Source organism: Macaca nemestrina, chromosome 1 (genome assembly GCF_043159975.1).
Source record: "Macaca nemestrina isolate mMacNem1 chromosome 1, mMacNem.hap1, whole genome shotgun sequence".
In the NCBI taxonomy this organism is placed as follows: domain Eukaryota; kingdom Metazoa; phylum Chordata; class Mammalia; order Primates; family Cercopithecidae; genus Macaca; species Macaca nemestrina.
In genome coordinates this window covers 101810601-101828554 of record NC_092125.1, presented here as the reverse complement: position 1 = coordinate 101828554, position 17954 = coordinate 101810601, and the positions used below count along the sequence as shown (strand labels likewise).

The window sequence follows — 17954 nt, the reverse complement described above, 5'->3', positions numbered from 1 at the left end:
CCTCATCCTGGAAACACCATCCACCTGATTACTAATGCCTCCCCTAAGGCATGGTTTCCATCCCAGGATGGCAGTCTAAAAATAAATTTATCAATCTCAACCAACAATGACCCTGGTTCTAAGATCATCATGAATAGTTTCTTTACCAGTGAAAAGGGAAGAAGTAAAGGAACTGTAGGGCCCCTGGGCTTCTGCCTTCATAGATGGCCTCTTGCAACTCAGAAATCTCCTTCCTTCTTCTGGGAAGCCACAGCAGTTTTATTCAGAAACACAGAAGTTGTTCACTGGTTCTGCATCCACACATTTATTTCCTAGGGGTAGAGAAAAGGAAATGATTTCAACAGAGCCAACTGATATCTGCAAATCTAGTCTGGTCTCCTCTGCACATGCTATTCTTTGCTAGTAATTCATTTGTACTGTCTTCTCTCCTTTCTAGACACACAGCCCTTTCTCAGTAGATCTAAAGTAACATGGAGCCTGATATAAGCTGAAGTGTGATCCCTTTGCAAGTGACTGAAGTGAGAGTACAGTAAGATGGCACTCTCATGCCCTGATAGTATTCATTATTTGCACTCATAGTTACTGCTTACATGTACCAGGCAACATGAAGCATGGGTGACATAATAGTAAGAAAAAGAGCAAGTCTTTGCACTTGTGTAGCTTAAATTCTAAAGGGGAAAGAAAAGATAAATAAAATATATAGTGTTTCATATATTGATAAATGCTATTTTAAGAAATAAAGTAGGTGGAGGAGAGGATTACTTCCTATATGAGTTCATCAGGCAAGACCTTACTAATAAGGTAAGAGTTGAGTAGAAATGTGAAGAAATAAAGGGATGAGCCATATCGTTCTCTGGAGGGAACTTATTTCAGACAAAGAGAATAGCTAATGCAAAGGCCCTGATGCAAAAGTGCACTAAGCGTTTTCAAGGAATACCAGGAAGGCTACTGTGGCTATAGCTGAAAGCAGAAAAAAAAGCAGTAAGGAATGAGGTCCAAAAAGTAGCCTGGGTAGCCAAATAATGTAAGTAGGACCTGGGAGACTACTGTGAAACAATTTAGGCTTTTACTCTAATATGAGACGGAAAATCATTGAGATGGAGTGTTGTGATGGTTAATACTGAGTGTCAACTTGATTGGAATGAAGGATGCAAAGTATTAATCCTAGGTGTGTCTTCAAGGGTGTTGCCAAAGTAGATTAACATTTCAGTCAGGGGTATTTCACCCCATAGGTGAAATAGCGGAGGCCTGAAAGTGGTATGTATATGATTGGGCTTGAGTGGGTCCTGAAAGTACAAGTAAGTTACATGAAGAAGTGGCTCAAATGCCCATGGTCTACACTCCTGCCACTCTGCATTCTCTCCCCCCATCTGCACCAATAGCCTTATGGAGCATTCTCTATGATCAGTAGACAGAGAAAGACAAGACTAGGGCCTGGTTCACAGATGGTTCTGCATGATATGCAGGCACCACCCAAATGTGGACAACGCAGCACTACAGCCCCTTTCTAGGACATCCCTGAAGGACAGCAGTAAAGAGAAATCTTCCCAGTGGGCAGAACTTTGAGCAGTGCACCTGACTGTGCACTTGGCATGGAAGGAGAAATGACCAGATGTGCAATTATATACTGATCCATGTGCTGTAGCCAATGGTTTGACTGGATGGTCAGGGACTTGGAAGAAGCATTATTGGAAAACTGGTGACAAAGAAATTTGGGGAAGAGGTGTGTGGATGAACCTCTCTGAGTGGTCAAAAACTGTGAAGACATTTGTATCCCATGTGAGTGCTCACCAACGGGTAACCTCAGCAAAGGAGGATTTTAGTAATCAAGTGGATAGGATGATCCATTCTGTGGACATCACTCAACCTCTTTCCCCAGACATCCCTGTCATTGCCCAATGGGCGCATTAACAAAGTGGCTGTGGTGAAAAGGATGGATGTGACACATGGGCTCAGCAACCTAGACTTCCATTCACTAAAGCTGACCTGGCTGTGGCCACTGCTGAGTGGTCAATTCACCAGCAACAGAGATCAACAATGAGCCCTCAATACGGCACCATTCCTTGGGGTGATCAGTTAGCTACTCGGTGTCAGGTCAATTATATTGGACCTCTTCCATCATGGAAAAAGCAGAGGTTTGTCTTCACTGGAATAGACACTCCGGATTTGGGTTTGCCTATCCTGCATGCAATACATCTGCCAAGACAACCATTCATGAACTCATAGAATGCCTTATGCACCATCATGGTATTTCACACAGCATTGCCTCTGACAGAGCCACTCACTTTATGGCTAAAAAAGTGTGGCAGTGGGCTCATGTTCATGAAATTCACTGGTCTTACCATGTTCCCCAGCATTCTGGAGCAGCTGGCTTGATAGAATGGTGAAATGGCCTTTTGAAATCACAATTACAACGCCAATTAGGTGACAATGCTTTGCAGAGCTGGGGAAAATTTCTCCAGAAGGCCTTGTATGCTCTGAATCAGCATCCAGTATATGGTACGGTTTCTCTCATAGCCAGGATTCATGGGTCCAGAAATCAAGGGGTGAAAGTGAAAGTGGCACCACTCATCATCACCCCTAGTGATCCACTAGCAAAATTTTTGCTTCCTGTTCCTGTGACATTACGTTCTGCTGGTCTAGAGGTCTTAGTTCCAGAGGGAGGAACACTGGCACCAGGAGACACAACAATGATTCCATTAAACTGGAAGCTGAGATTGCCACCTGGACATTTGGGGCTTCTCCTACCTTTAAGTCAACAGGCTAAGAAAGGAGTTACAGTGTTGGTGGGGGTTATAGACCCAGACTATCAAAATGAAATCAGTTTACTACTCCCCAAGGAAGGTAAGAAAGAGTATGCATGGAATACAGGAGATCCATCAGGGCACCTGTTAGTATTCCCATGCCCTGTGATTAAGGCCAATGGGAAACTACAACAGCCCAATCCAGGCAGGAATACAAATGGCCCAGACCCTTCAGGAATGAAGATTTGGGTCACTCCACCAGGAAAAAAAAAAAAAACACACAACCTGCTGAGGTGCATGCTGAAGGCAAAGGAAATACAGAAAGGGTGGCAGAGGAAGGTAGTCATCAATACCAGCTATGACCACATGACCAGCTGCAGAAATGAGCACTGTAATTATCATGAGTATTTCCTCCCTCTTTTGTTAAAAGCATGTTTATGCATGTATACATTTGTACTAAGAAAATATCTTGATTTTATTTCCTCTTTCCTTTATCATGTGAGATATTTATTGACTTCATATCAGTATTTAAATATTGTTAACTTTATGTAATAGCATTTAGGGATTGGTGCATTTCCAGTTGTATGAAGGAGAGCTGTATTATATTACGTGTAATTATGACTTTATTATTTTCTTTATTTGAAGATTATGTATGATCTGAGGAGATGTGTATGGGTTCAAGTTGTTAAGGAGTTGAATTCTGAGTGTCAACTTGATTGGATTGAAGGATGCAAAGTACTGATCCTGGGTGTGTCTGTGAGAGTGTTGCCAAAGTAGATTAAATTTCAGTCAGTGGGCTGGGAAAGCCAGACCCACCCTTAATCTGGGTAGGCACCTTATAACCAGCTACCAGTGCAGCCAGGATATAAAGCAGGCAGAAAAAATAAAATGTGAAAAGGCTAGGCTGGCTTAGCATCCCAGCCTACAACTTTCTCCCATGCAGGATGCTTCCTGTCCTCGAACATCAGACTCCAAGTTCTTCAGCTTTGGGACTCAGACTGGCTTCCTTGCTGCTCAACTTCCAGATGGCCTATTGTAGGACCTTGTGATCATGTGAGTTAATATTACTTAATGAACTCCCCTTGATGTGTATATCCTCTTAGTTCTGTCCCTCTAGAGAACCCTGACTGATACAGGTGTTGAAGACAAAGCTAACAAAATCTTTTTCAATCCATGTTCAACTACCTGAGTAGAGTCTTAAAGTAAGGTAACGTGTAATTGTAAAATTGTTTAATTAAGCAATTTGACAAAATAGATTAAGAGCCTTACAATGTCCAAGACCAACCACTAATAAGAAATTGTAATAGAAAAAATATCCTACAAATAAAATAGAAAAATATAATGATAATATATCCAGGAATAAGGCTAGCAAAACATTGAAGAATAAACATAAAAAAAATTTATACTCTCATGAACAAAATAAGATTCAAATAATAATGCAAACTATATTCTTAGTCTCAATATTATATGTATGTTAAATATGCATTTATTTTCATGCATATTATTTATATAGTAATTTATTTTATTTATTATGTATTAATTATTTACATCTGCAGATTCACTCTGATTCCAGCAAAAACGTAACAATAATTTTGCTATTTTGTACTTGACAAGCCCCATTCTAAACTTCATATGAAGAAACAAACTTATAATGGTGATGAGAGAAAATCTGAAAGAGCACTTAGGAGTACAAACCCTGCGATATATAACAGTGTATTTAAACTCATGAGAATTAACCCACAATTAAAGTTGAAGACTTCAATGCCCCACTGTCATCAGTTGACAGAACTGCTAAACAGAAAATAACATACAGAAGAACTGATAAGCACTGTCAATCAACAGGCTCTAACTGACATTTGTAGAACACAACACTTACAACACTAAACGACTGCAGAATAGGCATTCTTTTCAAGTAATTATGCAACATACACCAAGATACACTATTTTTGAGTTATGAAACAAGCCTTAACAAATTTTAAATAATTGAAATCATGCAGAATATGTTCTCTGATCAGAACAGAAAAAAACTAGAATAAATAACAGAAGAGTAACATCTTCAAAGAAGTGAAACTTAAACAACATACTAGCCTCAATGTCACAAAGGACGTTTATAAAAACTTTCAACTAACATCATACATAATGGTGAAAAACTGTTTCTCCCTTAAGATTGGGAACAAAACAAGGTTATCTGCCCTAATCATTCTTATTCAATAATACTGGAAATTTTAACTACTGCAATAAGGCAAGAACCAAAAAGACGTGGAAGTTAGGAAGGAAAAAATAAAACAGTGTCATTTGCAAATGACATGATTGACTACATAGAAAATTCTAAGAATCTACCAAAAAAAAAAAAAAAAAAAACCTCTTGGTGTTACTAAATGAATTCAGTAAGGTCAAAAAAATACAAGATTAGCCACAAAAAAATTAGTTTCATTTATGTATGTTGGCAACAAACAAGTGGAAATCAAATTTTAAAACACAAAGCTATTAATAATTGCTTCAAAGAAAATAGGTATTAATCTAACAAAATATATACATAATATATACACTAAAAGATACAAAATGCTGATGAAATAAATTCAAGAAAACCTACCTACTTGGCAAGACCTATTATGTTTATGGACTAGAAGACTCAGCATAAGAAAAATTTCATTTCTTCCGACATTGATCTATAGGTTTAACAAAATTGCTATCAATATCTCTGAAAGGGTTTTTGGTAGACATAGACAAGATTGTTCTAAAATTTGTGTGAAAAGGGAAAGGCTTTAGAAGAGCCAAACACAGTTTTGAAGAATAAGGTGGAAGGAATCACTCCTCCCAGTGTTAAGGGGTTTTTTTTATAGCTATAGTAAATAAGACAGCATGAAATTGCAGAGGAATGGACACATAAAGTGGTGGAACAGAATACAGAACCCAGAAATAGACCCAAACCAATATGTCCAATTAATATTTGATAAAGGAACAGAAAATTGAAAGAGAAGGAATAGTCTTTAAAATGACATTCATAGGCCAAAAAAAAAATGACCCTCAACCTAAGTCATACAACTTACACAAAAAGTAACTCAAAATGAATTATGGAGTTAAATATAAAAGTAAAACCATAAAACTTCTAGAAGAAAAGGTAGAGTAAAACGTTAAGGACCTACAGCTAGGAAAGAAATCTTAAAGTTGATACTAAAAACACAATTTACAAAAGAAAAAATTGACAACTTAGACCTCATAAAAATTTAAAACTTTTGTTTTGCAAAGGATATTGTTAAAAGAATAAAAATACAAGCTCCAGACTGGGAAAGAATATTTGTGAATCACATATCCAACAAAATACAAGCATCTAGAATATATTTTTAAAACTCCAAAACTCAATATGAGAAAAATGAAAAATCCATTTTAAAAATGGGCAAAAGACATGATATAAACAACAAGCACAGGCAACAAAAGCAAACGTAGATGAATGAGATTACATCACACTAAAACTTCTGCACACCCAAAGAAACAACAGAGTGAAAAACAACATATGGTATGACAAAAATATCTGTGAATCATTCATCTGATAAGGGATTAATATCTAACATATATAAGGAACTCAAACAACGAAATAGTAAGAAAACAAGTAACTCAATTAAAACAATGAACAAATAATCTGAATAGACATTTCTCAAAAGAAGATATACAAATGGCCAAGAGGTATATTACAAGTGCTCAAAATCATTAATCATCACAAAAACGCAAATTAAAACCATAATGAGATATCATTTCGCACCTGTTAGAATGGCTATTATCAAAAAGATGAAAGATAACAAGTGTTGGTGAGCACGTGGAGACAAAAGAAGCCCTCTACACTGTTGGTGGGAAAATGAATTAGTACAGCCATTATAGAAAACAGTGTGGAAGTTCCTCAGAAAATTAAAAATAGAACTACCATATTATCCGGCAATTCCACTACTGGGTATATATCCAAAGAAAATAAAATCGGCACATTGAGGTGTTACCTGCACTCCCATGTTCATTGCAGCCTTATTTATAATATCCAAGATATGAAATTAACCTAAGTGTCTACCAATGGATGAATAGATTTTAAAATGTGGTATAAATATACAATGGAATACCATTCAGCCTTTAGAAAGAAGGAATTACTATCATTTGCAACAAGATGAACCTGGAAGACATTTATTAAGTGAAATAAGCCAGGCACAGAAAGACAAATACTGCATGATCTACTTATATGTGAACTCTAAAAGAGTTAAACTCGTAGAATTGGAGAGCATAATGATGATTACCAGGGACTGGGTGTGGAGGAGGAGAAACTTGGGGAGATGCTGGTAAAGGTATACAAAACTTCAGTTAGATAAAGGAATAAGTTCAAGAGTTCTATTGCACAGCATGATGACTATAGTTAGTAACAACATATTATGTTTTTGAAAATTGCTAAGAGAATAGATTTTAAGTGTTCTCACCACAAAAAGCAGGTGAGATAATGCATATGTTAATTACCTTGATTTAGTCATCCTTCAGTGTACGCATATTTCAAAACAAGTTGTATGCAATAAATATATACAATTTTTATTTGTTAATTAAAATACATAAATTCTCACAATTTTTTAAACGAGCAAAAAACATGAAAAGATATTTCTTTGAAGAGGCTATACAAATAGAAATTAAGCCCATGAAAATGCACACAACACAGTTAGCTACTAGAGAAATATCAAAACCACAGTGAGCTATCATCACACACCAATCAAAATGGCTATGTTTTTAAAAAAAAAACACAAAAATAGTGGTAATAAAATGCTGGTAAAAATGTGGAGAAATAGTATTACTTACAGTTTCATTGCAAATGGGAACGTAAAATGGTACATCCACTGTGGGAAACAGTTTGGTAGTTTTTTAAAAAGTATATATATTTAAAATGGGCTTACCATATAATACAGCACTTGGACTCTTGCACAGAGGAAAAAACTTATTTTCAAGCAGAAACTCACACAAAAATGTTTAAAGCAGCTTTATTCATAACAGCCAAAACCTATAAACTATGCAAATATCCTTTAATGGGTGAATGGTTAAACAGTGCTGCATTCTGTGATTAAAAAGGAATAGACAATTCATATAGGCAAAAACTTTGATGAACTTCAAAGAAATTATGCTGAATAAAAAAAATCCAATCTCAAAAGGATACACACTACACAATTTCATTTATACAGTATTTGTGAAATGACAGAAATCTACAGATAGAAAACAAGCTAGTTTTTGCCAGTGGCACGGGAATGGATGCAGAGTTGGCAGCTAGAAATGAATTGTACCAGGGATCCCGTGGTGACAGTACTGGAGGTATCTTGATTATGGTATGATATGGTTTGGATCTGTGTCCCCATCCAAACCTCATGTTAAATTATAATCCCCAGTGTTGGAAGTGGGGCCTGGTGGGAGGTGATTCACTCGTGGAGGGGGTTTCTAATGGTTTAGCACCACCCCCCTAGTGTTGTCTTGAGATAGAGCTCTCACAATATCTGGTTGTTTAAAAATGTGTGGCACCACCCCCCACTTCCTCTTCTTCCAGCCATGTAAGACATGCCTGCTTCCCCTTTCCCTTCTGCCATGATTGTAAGTTCCTGAGGCCTCCCTGAGCAGATGCCAGCATTATGCTTCCTATGCAGCCTATGGAACCAGGAGCAAATTAAACGCCTTTCCTTTATAAATTGCCCAATTTCACGTATTTCCTTTTAGCCGTAAAAGAATGAAGTAACACTTGGTAGTAATTACAAAAATCTGCACAGGAGATACAATTGCATAGAGCTACACACACACCCCTACACACACATACACACACACACACACACACACACACACACACACACACAAATAGTTGCATGTTTAACTGGTGAAATCTGAATACCAGTGGTTTATACCACTGCCAATTTTCTGGTATTAATAGGTACTATAATTATGTTAACATTGGTGAAAGTTGGACAAAGGATGCATGGGACCTTCCTGTGCTTTCTTTGCAATTTTGTAGAAATCTATAATTATTTCTAAATAAAAAGTAAAAACAACAAAATATAAAATGATGGCAATTAACTTTGGTGTTAGAACATGAGTAGACACATCAATGAACCCAAATAGAAATTCCAGAAACACATTTTAACATACAAATGATGAAGTAATATATGTTAATAATTTAAAAAGCAGCAACTCAACTTGGTGGAAAGAAAATTGACTGCTCTCTAAAGGTCTTGGGACAAATGACTAGTCATTTACAAAAATAAATCTAGATTCCTACTCAATAGTTAACAGAAATGAACTCCAAGTGGATGAAAAATTAACATACGAACAGAAACTATACAAATACGAGAAAAAAGTATGACAGATTTTTTTAAATAATCTAAGATGGAATCCGTCTTTCTAAGTAAAATTCAAAAATTTTAAGCTATGAATGCAGAGACATATATTTAATGACAAAAACAATTTTTTTAAAATGCTGGTGGAGTAGTCAGTCTCCAAGATGATCCTTGATAACTCTTGACATTTGGTATTCATACCCTTTTGTACTCACCTCCCACATACTGTAGCAGGATTGGTCTGTGTGATCAATAGCATTGAAGCAAGAGAAATGGAACTGCTTTGACTGACTGACTGGCTAATATTAAATCAAACCTACCTTCCTGGTGAGGGATTGAGTGGATTACTTTTCTGTGTGCCTGGCATTGTGGAGGGGCACAAATGTGCCAAAAGAATTGAGTCTATGCTACAGAGGGGAAAGGGAGATGAATTTTGGCAATCAAACAACACTCTTGACTGCAGTCCCATTCTTTCAGCTCCTTTTGTCTCCCCCTATTATTCAAAAGTGTTCGAAGATTAGGGTTCTTATCAGAGTAGCAGCATACTTGGTGCAGTCCCTCAAATTCCCAATCCAACAACTCCCTAAAAACAGATATCAGTGGACAGTCAAGGTCCTTCTCAACACTTCAAAATTGAGGGTAAAGCCAGTAACATTATTTCTCATAGTATGTTATTCTATTATTTAGTAAGTTAATAAATATTCACATAGTGGCTTATGATATGTCAAACACTATTTTAAGCATTTTTAAATATTAAAATATTACCAGGACAGCCCTGACAAAATAGCTGGAAAAATTATTTTTCTTATTGTTTCTCTTTAGTCCCTCATTTACAGGCTCAGCTGCTTAAAGAAACCAGACAGTTCAGGTTGGCACCAGGGCTTCATGACCCCTGACCAGATATCGGAGGGAGATCATGTTACAGGATCCTTGGAGTGTGACTTCGCCAGCCAGAAACTCTGTAGCCAGTGGCATCTTTGCCTGAGTTTTGCTTTCCATGGCAATGACCGGATGACCTGGAAGTTACTGCCTTCTTCCTAGGAATTTCTGCATAAACCACCCCTTAATTTGCATATAATTAAAAATCCCTGTTCCTACCTCAAGGAAGCCTACATGGAAGCACTTCCTAGAGCTTAACCTCTGGGCCCAGAGAGGTTAAGCAATTTGCCTTAAGTCACACAGCTGTTAAGCAGCAAAGGCAAGATTCACATTTCAGCTTCAAAATCATTGCTCTTTACCACTGAATGCTAGCTGCTGGCACCTCTGATCTATTTTTCAAGCTTCAATTTCCCCAATATGCTGTATAAATTCCTGAGGCTGTCTGTCTCCCTAGGGATCATAGAGGCTTCCATGCCTCAGCTATTGTAAAACTGCATATTCTGGCCAAGTCTAAAAATATCTCCCTATATTTGAGTTAATTCAAATGGGAAACTTTTAGAATGGAAAGTATGGGATTTTTTTCCTGTAACTCTAGATGCCTTTGTTCCCTGTAAGAATAAACTTGGAATTCATAAGTAAATTGATTAGCCAACACAAATATGCTCTTAATGATTCTGCTATTTAGTATCCAAGAGAATATTATAAACACCAGCTCTAGGAAGTACGTCCACGTAGGCTACCTTTTTAGAAATAGGCAAAATTCTCACATTTGTACTTTTTAATTAAATTTTATTTTGAGATAGCTGTAGATTCTCATGCAGTCAAAAATAATAATATAGAGAGATCCTGAGACAGGAACAGAGACTTGACTCCAGAGTCAGGGCTTGGACATGGAATCAAATTGAGGAAAATAGACACTGGGGGGAAGCAACTTTCCATAGGACATGGCCACCAGTGTGCCACGTCAATTTGCCATTGCCATGGCAACACCCAGAAGGTACCACCCTTTCCATGGCAATGATCAGATGACCTGGAAGTCACTGCCTTTTTCCTAGGAATTGCTGCATAAACCACCCCTTAATTTGCATGTAATTAAAAGTCAGTATAAATATGACTGCACAACTGACTTTGAGCTGCTACTCCAGGTAAACTGCCTATGGGGTAGCCCTTCTCCATAAGGAGCAGTACCTGTGGTGCTGCTGTACACTGCCACTGTGAAAGTTGCTGTTTAACACCTCCAGCTCACCCTTGAATTCTTTTCCTGGGCAAAGCCAAGAACTCTCCTAGGCTAAGCTCCAATTTTGGTGCTCGTGTGCCCTGCATCAATCCCATCTCCTTTTTACCCAGTTTTCCTCAATTGTAACATCTTGCTAAACTACAGTACAATATACAGCCAAGATACTGACATAGATACAGTCAAAAACCACAATATATCCTTCCCCACAAGGATCCCTCAAGTTGTTCTTTTGTAGCCACACTCACCTCCCTCTTGTAAACCTCCTCTTTAATGCTTGGTAATACAAATGTATTTTCCATTTCTATAGTTCTGTCATTTCAAAAATGTTACATAAATAGAATCATGTATTTTGTAATTATTTGGATGTTTTCTCTTTATTCAACATAATTGTCTGGCAATTCATCCATGTTGCACTTGCATGAATAGGTTTTTTTTATTACTAATGTATGAGTTCATTTTCATGCTGCTGACAAAGACATACCCAAAACCAGAACAAAAGGAGGTTTAACTGGACTTACAGTTTCACATGGCTGGGGAAGCCTCAGAATCACAGCAGAAGGCAAAAGGCACATCCTACATGGCGGCCACAAGAGAAAACTAAGGAAGAAGCAAAAGTGGAAACCCCTGATAAACCCATCAGATCTCCTGAGACTTATTCACTATCATGAGAATAGCCTGGGAAACACTGGCCCACCTGATTTAATTAACTCCCCCTGGGTCCCTCCCACAACATGTGGGAATTCTGGGAGATATAGTTCAAGTTGAAATTTGGTTGGGGACACAGCCAAACCAAACTCCAAATTTCATGTCCTCACTTTTCAAAACCAATCATGCCTTCCCAACAGTCCCCCAAAGTCTTAACTAATTTCAGCATTAACCCAAAATTCCACTCAAAGTCTTATCTGAGACTAGGCAAGTCCCTTCTGCCTATGAGCCTGTAAAATGAAAAGCAAGCTAGTTACTTCCTAGATACAATGGAGGTACAGGTATTGGGTAAATACAGCCATTTCAAATGGGAGAAATTGGCCAAAACAAAGGCATTACAGGGCCTATGCAAGTCCAAAATCGAGTGGGACAGTCAAATTTTAAAGTTCCAGAATGATCTCCTTTGACCCCAGGTCTCACAGCCAGGTCACACTGATGTGAGAGGTGGGTTCCCATGGTCTTGGGCAGCTCCACCCCTGTGGCTTTGCAGGGTACAGCCTCTCTCTTGGCTGATTTCATAGGCCGGCACTGAGTGCCTGTGGCTTTTCCAGGTTCATGGTGCAATGGTAATGGATTTACCATTCTGGGGTCTGGAGGATGGTGGCCCTCCTCTCACAGCTCCACTAGGCAGTGCCCCAGTAGGGACTCTGTGTGGGGGCTCTGATCCCACATTTCCCTTCCACACTGCCCTAGCCAAAGTTCTCCATGAGTGCCCTACCACTGCAGCAAACTTTTGCCTGGGCATCCAGGCATTTCCATACATCTTCTGAAATCTAGGTGGAAGTTCCCAAACCTCAATTCTCTACTTCTCTATTTCTGTGCACCTGCAGTTTCAACACCACGTGGAAACTGCCAAGGCTTTGGGCTTCCACTCTCTGAAGTCACAGCTCAAGCTCTATGTTTGCCTCTTTCAGACATGGCTGGAGCAACTGAGACATAGGGCACCAAGTCCCTTAGCTGCACACAGTACAGGGACCCTGAGCGCAGCCCATGAAACCACTTTTTCCTCCTGGTCCTCTGGTCCTGTGATGGGAGGAGCTGCTGTGAAGGTCTCTGACATCACCTGGATACATTTTCCCCATGGTCTTGGGGATTAACATTAGGCTCCTTGCTACTTATGCAAATTTCTGCAGCTGGCTTGAATTTCTCCTCAAAAAATGGGTGTTTCTTTTCTACTGCAGCATCAGGCTGCAAATTTTCTGAACCTTTATGCTCTGTTTCCCTTTTAAAATGGAATGCTTTTAACAGCACATAAGTCACCTTTTGAATGCTTTGCTGCTTAGAAATTTCTTCCACCAGATACCCTAAATCATCTCTCTCAAGTTCAAAGTTCCACAAATCTCTAGTGCAGGGGCAAAATGCCACCAGTCTCTTTGCGAAAACAACAAAAATCACCTTTGCTCCAGTTCCCAACAAGTTTCTTATCTTCATCTGAGACCACCTCAGCCTGGACCTTATTGTTCATGTCACTATCAGCATTTTTGTCAGAGCCACTCAATAAGTCTCTAAGAAGTTCCAGACTTTCCCACATTTTCCTGTCTTCCTGAGCCCTCCAAACTGTTCCAACCTCTGCCTGTTACCCACTTCCAAAGTTGCTTCCACATTTTTGGGTATCTTTTCAGTGACACCCCACTGCACTGGTACCAATTTACTGAATTAATTCTTTTTCAGGTTGCTGATAAAGACATACCCAAAACTGGGAACAAAAAGAGGTTTAATTGGACTTACAGTTCCACATGGCTGGGAAGGCCTCAGAGTCATGGTGGGAAGCAAAAGACACTTCTTACATGGCGGCAGCAAAAGAAAAATGAGGAAGAATCAAAAGTGAAAGCCTTTGATAAACCCATCAGATCTCATGACACTTATTCACTATTATGAGAATAGCACAGGAAAGACCAGCTCCCATGCTTCAATTACCTCCTCCAGCTGGGTCCCTCCCACAACCTGTGCGAATTCTGGAAGACACAGTTCAAGTTGAGATTTGGGTGGGGACACAGCCAAACCATATGGACTAAGTACTTTACTATGTACCACTAACCATTCATTTGTTGAAGGACATCTAGGTTATTTCCAATTTAAGGCTGTTACAAATAAGGCTGCTATAAACATTCCTGTAAAGTTTTTTATGTAAACTTAAGTATTTGTCTGGGATAAGTGACCAATAGTGCAATTTCTGGGTCATATATAAGTAACATATTTAGATTTTAAGAAACTGCCAAGCTGGTTTCCAGAGTGGCTGTATCATTTTACATTTCTACCATCAATTTATGAATGTAAATTGGTACATTTGATACTGTCACTGTTTTTTATTGTAGCCATTTCAATAGGTATGTAATGATATGTCACGATGATTTTAATTTGAATTTCACTAATGGGTAATAATGTTGAACATCTTTTCATTGCTTACTTGCCATCTTATATCCTCTTTGCTGAAATATCTCTTCATATCTTTTGCCAATTTTAAGTTGGATTGTTTCAGTTTTTTTTTAACTCTTGAATTTGAGAGTCATTTATATACTCTAGATACTGGCTTTTGTTAGATATTTGTTTTTCAAATATTTTCTCTCAGTCTATAGTTCATCTTTGCATCATTTAAGTAAAGTATTTTGCAGAGCTAAATTTTTAAATTCTGATGTTCAATTTATCATTTTGTTTTCATATAGATCATGTTTTTGGTAACAAGTCTAAGAACTCTTTGCCTAGCCCTACATTCTGAAAATTTCCTCCTAGTTTTTTTCTATAGGTTTTATAGTTTTACACTTTACAATAACAGCCATGATCCATTTTAAGTTAATTTTTGTATAAGGTGTCAGACTTAGATTGAGATTTATTGTTTTTCCTATGGATGTCCAATTGTCCCACTACCATTGGTTTAAAAGGCTTCCTTTTCTCAACCAAATTGCTTTTGCACTTTGTCAAAAACAGTTGGGGATATCAAGGAAATGGTGAAGTAGGAAGCACCAGGAATCTGTCTGTCCACCTAGGCAACAATTCTACTAGCAGAAACTGTCTGAAGTAACTATTTCTGAACGCTGACGTGAATTTGAATGCTTGCAGCTTCCAGAAGAAAGATCAGCTGCTAAATTGCAGTTAAATTCTATCACTCTTAGCTTTCCTTCAGTGGTGTCTACTGCCTCCCAGTCTCCAATTCTGTACCAGTTAGCTGTGAGTATGAAAGCCCATATTCTTAGTATAGCTTTCTGGAGCCTGAGTGGGCAATAAAGACCTTTCCCTACAAATATTGAGTTCTATGTTCTGATTGCAGATTATGGCTTTTGATTGTTGACATGCAAGTTGGGATATTCAAGTGCAATCACATATATGAAAGAATTTAGAAAGCCATCACACATGCCCAGAGGAAGATATGATCTCAGAAAATACCTGAGAATACCTTAAGTCCTCACCTCAAACTGAGGCCTGGCACAGAGACACCCTGCAATAATTTTTTTAATAAAACAACAAACCCTATGAAAAGGGGACAATCTGCTTTCCAGAGTTACCACATTATATAATTTAAATATTCAGCTTTCAACAAAAAAATCGCAAGACAAACAAAAAATCAGAAAAGTATGGTTCATTCAAACGAACAAAACAAATCAAAAGACACTAGACTTACTAGACAATAATTTTAAAACAACTGTTTTAAAGATGCTCAAAGATCTAAAAAAGAAAAAACATTTTAAAAGACAGGAAAACAAGGTATGAACAAAATAAGAATGTTAATAATAATAGAAATTATTCTTTTAAATAGCTAAAAGGAAATTCTGAAGCTGAAAGATATAATAACCAAAATGAAAAAGAAATCCTGGAGCTGAAAAGTAAGATAACTGAAATGAAAAATTTGCTAGAGGAGCTAAAAAGCAGATTTGAATAGGCAAAAGAAAGAATGAGAATACTTTAAGATGAGACAATTAAAATTATTGAGTCTGAAAAATAGAAAGAAAAAAGAAATATAAGTAGAGCCTAAGGAACATGTGAGACATCATGAAATAAACCAATATGTCTACTGCTTGAGTTCCAAAAAGAGAAGAGAGAGAAAAGGAGTCAGAAAGAATAGATTTTAAAGTAATGACTGAGAAATTCCCAAAATGATGAAATATATGAATCTACAAGTCCAAGAAGCTCAACAAACTCCAAGCAGGATAAACTTAAAAAGACCCACAATAGGAAATACTATAATCAAACTATCAAAAACCAAAGACAATGAGAGAACAGCCGGCCACGGTGGCTCACACCTGTAATCCCAGCACTTTGGGAGGCTAAGGTGGGTGAATCGGGAGGTCAGGAGATCAAGATCATCCTGGCTAACATGGAGAGAATAATTTTATTTTTTAATTTTTAAGTAACAGCTTTACTGAAATATAATTTGATGTTTTATACATACATTGTAATATAATTACTATAATCAAACTAATTAACATATCCTTCACTTTATGTAGTTATCATTTCATTTCCTTTGGATATGTACCCAGAAGTGGAATTGTTCGATCATATGGTAGCTCTACTTTTAATTTTTTGAGGAATTTCCATACTGTTTTCAATAACAGCTATAACCAATTTACATTTTCACAAACAGTACAAGGGTTCCCTTTTCTCTGTCCTCACCAACACTTGTTATTTTTTGTCTTTTGGGGAATAGCTATCCTAACAGATATGAGGTGATATCTCATTTTTTTTAAATTTGCATTTTCCTGATGTTTGGTTATACCGAAATTTTTTTCATGTGCCTGTTGGCCATTTGTGTGTCTTCTTTGGGAAAATGTCTATTCAGTTTCTTTCCTCAAAAGGACAGAATCTTGAATGCACCAAGGGGGAAGCAACTCATAATGTACAAGAATCTTAGATTACCAGCCAATTTTTTATCAGAAATCTTAGAGAGCAGAAGAAAGTAGATAGATATATTCAAAGTGCTTGAAGAAAAAAAAAAAGTCAAGTCAGAATTCTATTTTCAGCAAAATTGTCCTTCAGAAATGATGGAGAAATTAAGACATACCCAGATGAAGAAAAGCTGGGGGAATTTGTTACTAAAATACCTGCCCTGTAAGAAATGCTGAAGGGAGTCCTTCAGGTTGATATGAAAGGATACTACACAGTAACTTGACAGTTTAAAGAAAAAAAGGTCTTTGGTAATTGTAAATACATGGGCATTTATAAAAGCTAATATTCTTGTAATTTTGGTTTGTAATTTTACTTTTCATCTTCCACATAATTTAAAATACAGATGCAAAAAAATCACTAATCTATGTTTCTGGGTGTACAATATATAAAGATGTAATCTGTGGCATCAATAACAGAAAAGGGGAGCAAACTTGTATTGAAGCAGAATTGTTGTATGCTATTGAAATTAAATTGATATAAATTCAAGTTAGTCTTATAACTTTGCATGTTAAACATGACCACAAGAAACACAACCACAAAAAAAAAAACTACAGAACATAGAGAAAAGAAAATAAGAAAGAAGCAAATGTTCAATACAAAAAAATAACTAAATGAAGAAGAAGGCAGTAATGGAGAAACTGAGGAACAAAAAAGCTACAGGCACATAGGAAACAAATTGCAAAAGAGCAGAGGTCTCTCCTTATAAGTAATAACTTCTAGTGTAAGTAGATTAAACTCTCTGCTATGGTTTGAATATAGTTTTCTCCCCCACCAAAACTCATGGTGAGGCTTGATCTTCAATGCGATATTGTTGGGAGGTGAAGCCTACTAGGAAATGTTTGGTTCATGGGAGTGGATCCCTCATAAATAGCATGCCATATCTTGGAAATGAGCTCTCACTCTCATGGGACTGGATCAGTTACCATGAGAGTGGGTTGCTGTAAAGCAAGGCTGCCTCTCATATTTGCACTTTTCGCACATGTCTGCCTACTTTCTGCTTCACCATCATATTGTGACACAACTTGTGGCCTTCACCAGAAGCCCAGCAGATGCCAGCCAGTTCCACGCTTTTGGACTTTCCAGCCATCAGAATCGTGAGCCAAATAAATCTCTTTTCTTTATAGGCTACCTAGCCACAGGTGTTTAGTTATAGCAACACTAAAAAAAGACAGAAAATTG

At 37.5% G+C, this 17954-nt stretch overlaps 1 long non-coding RNA gene across 1 annotated transcript in view; it reads right to left on the bottom strand.

Moving 5' to 3' along the window:
• Positions 1–255: 255 nt before the first annotated feature.
• Positions 256–17954, bottom strand: part of LOC105498098 (uncharacterized) — a 30413-nt gene continuing 12714 nt past the window's right edge. Inside the window, exon 4 of the long non-coding RNA XR_011615828.1 lies at positions 256–311. This is a non-coding gene — a long non-coding RNA (uncharacterized lncRNA). The remainder of the gene's footprint in view (positions 312–17954) is intronic.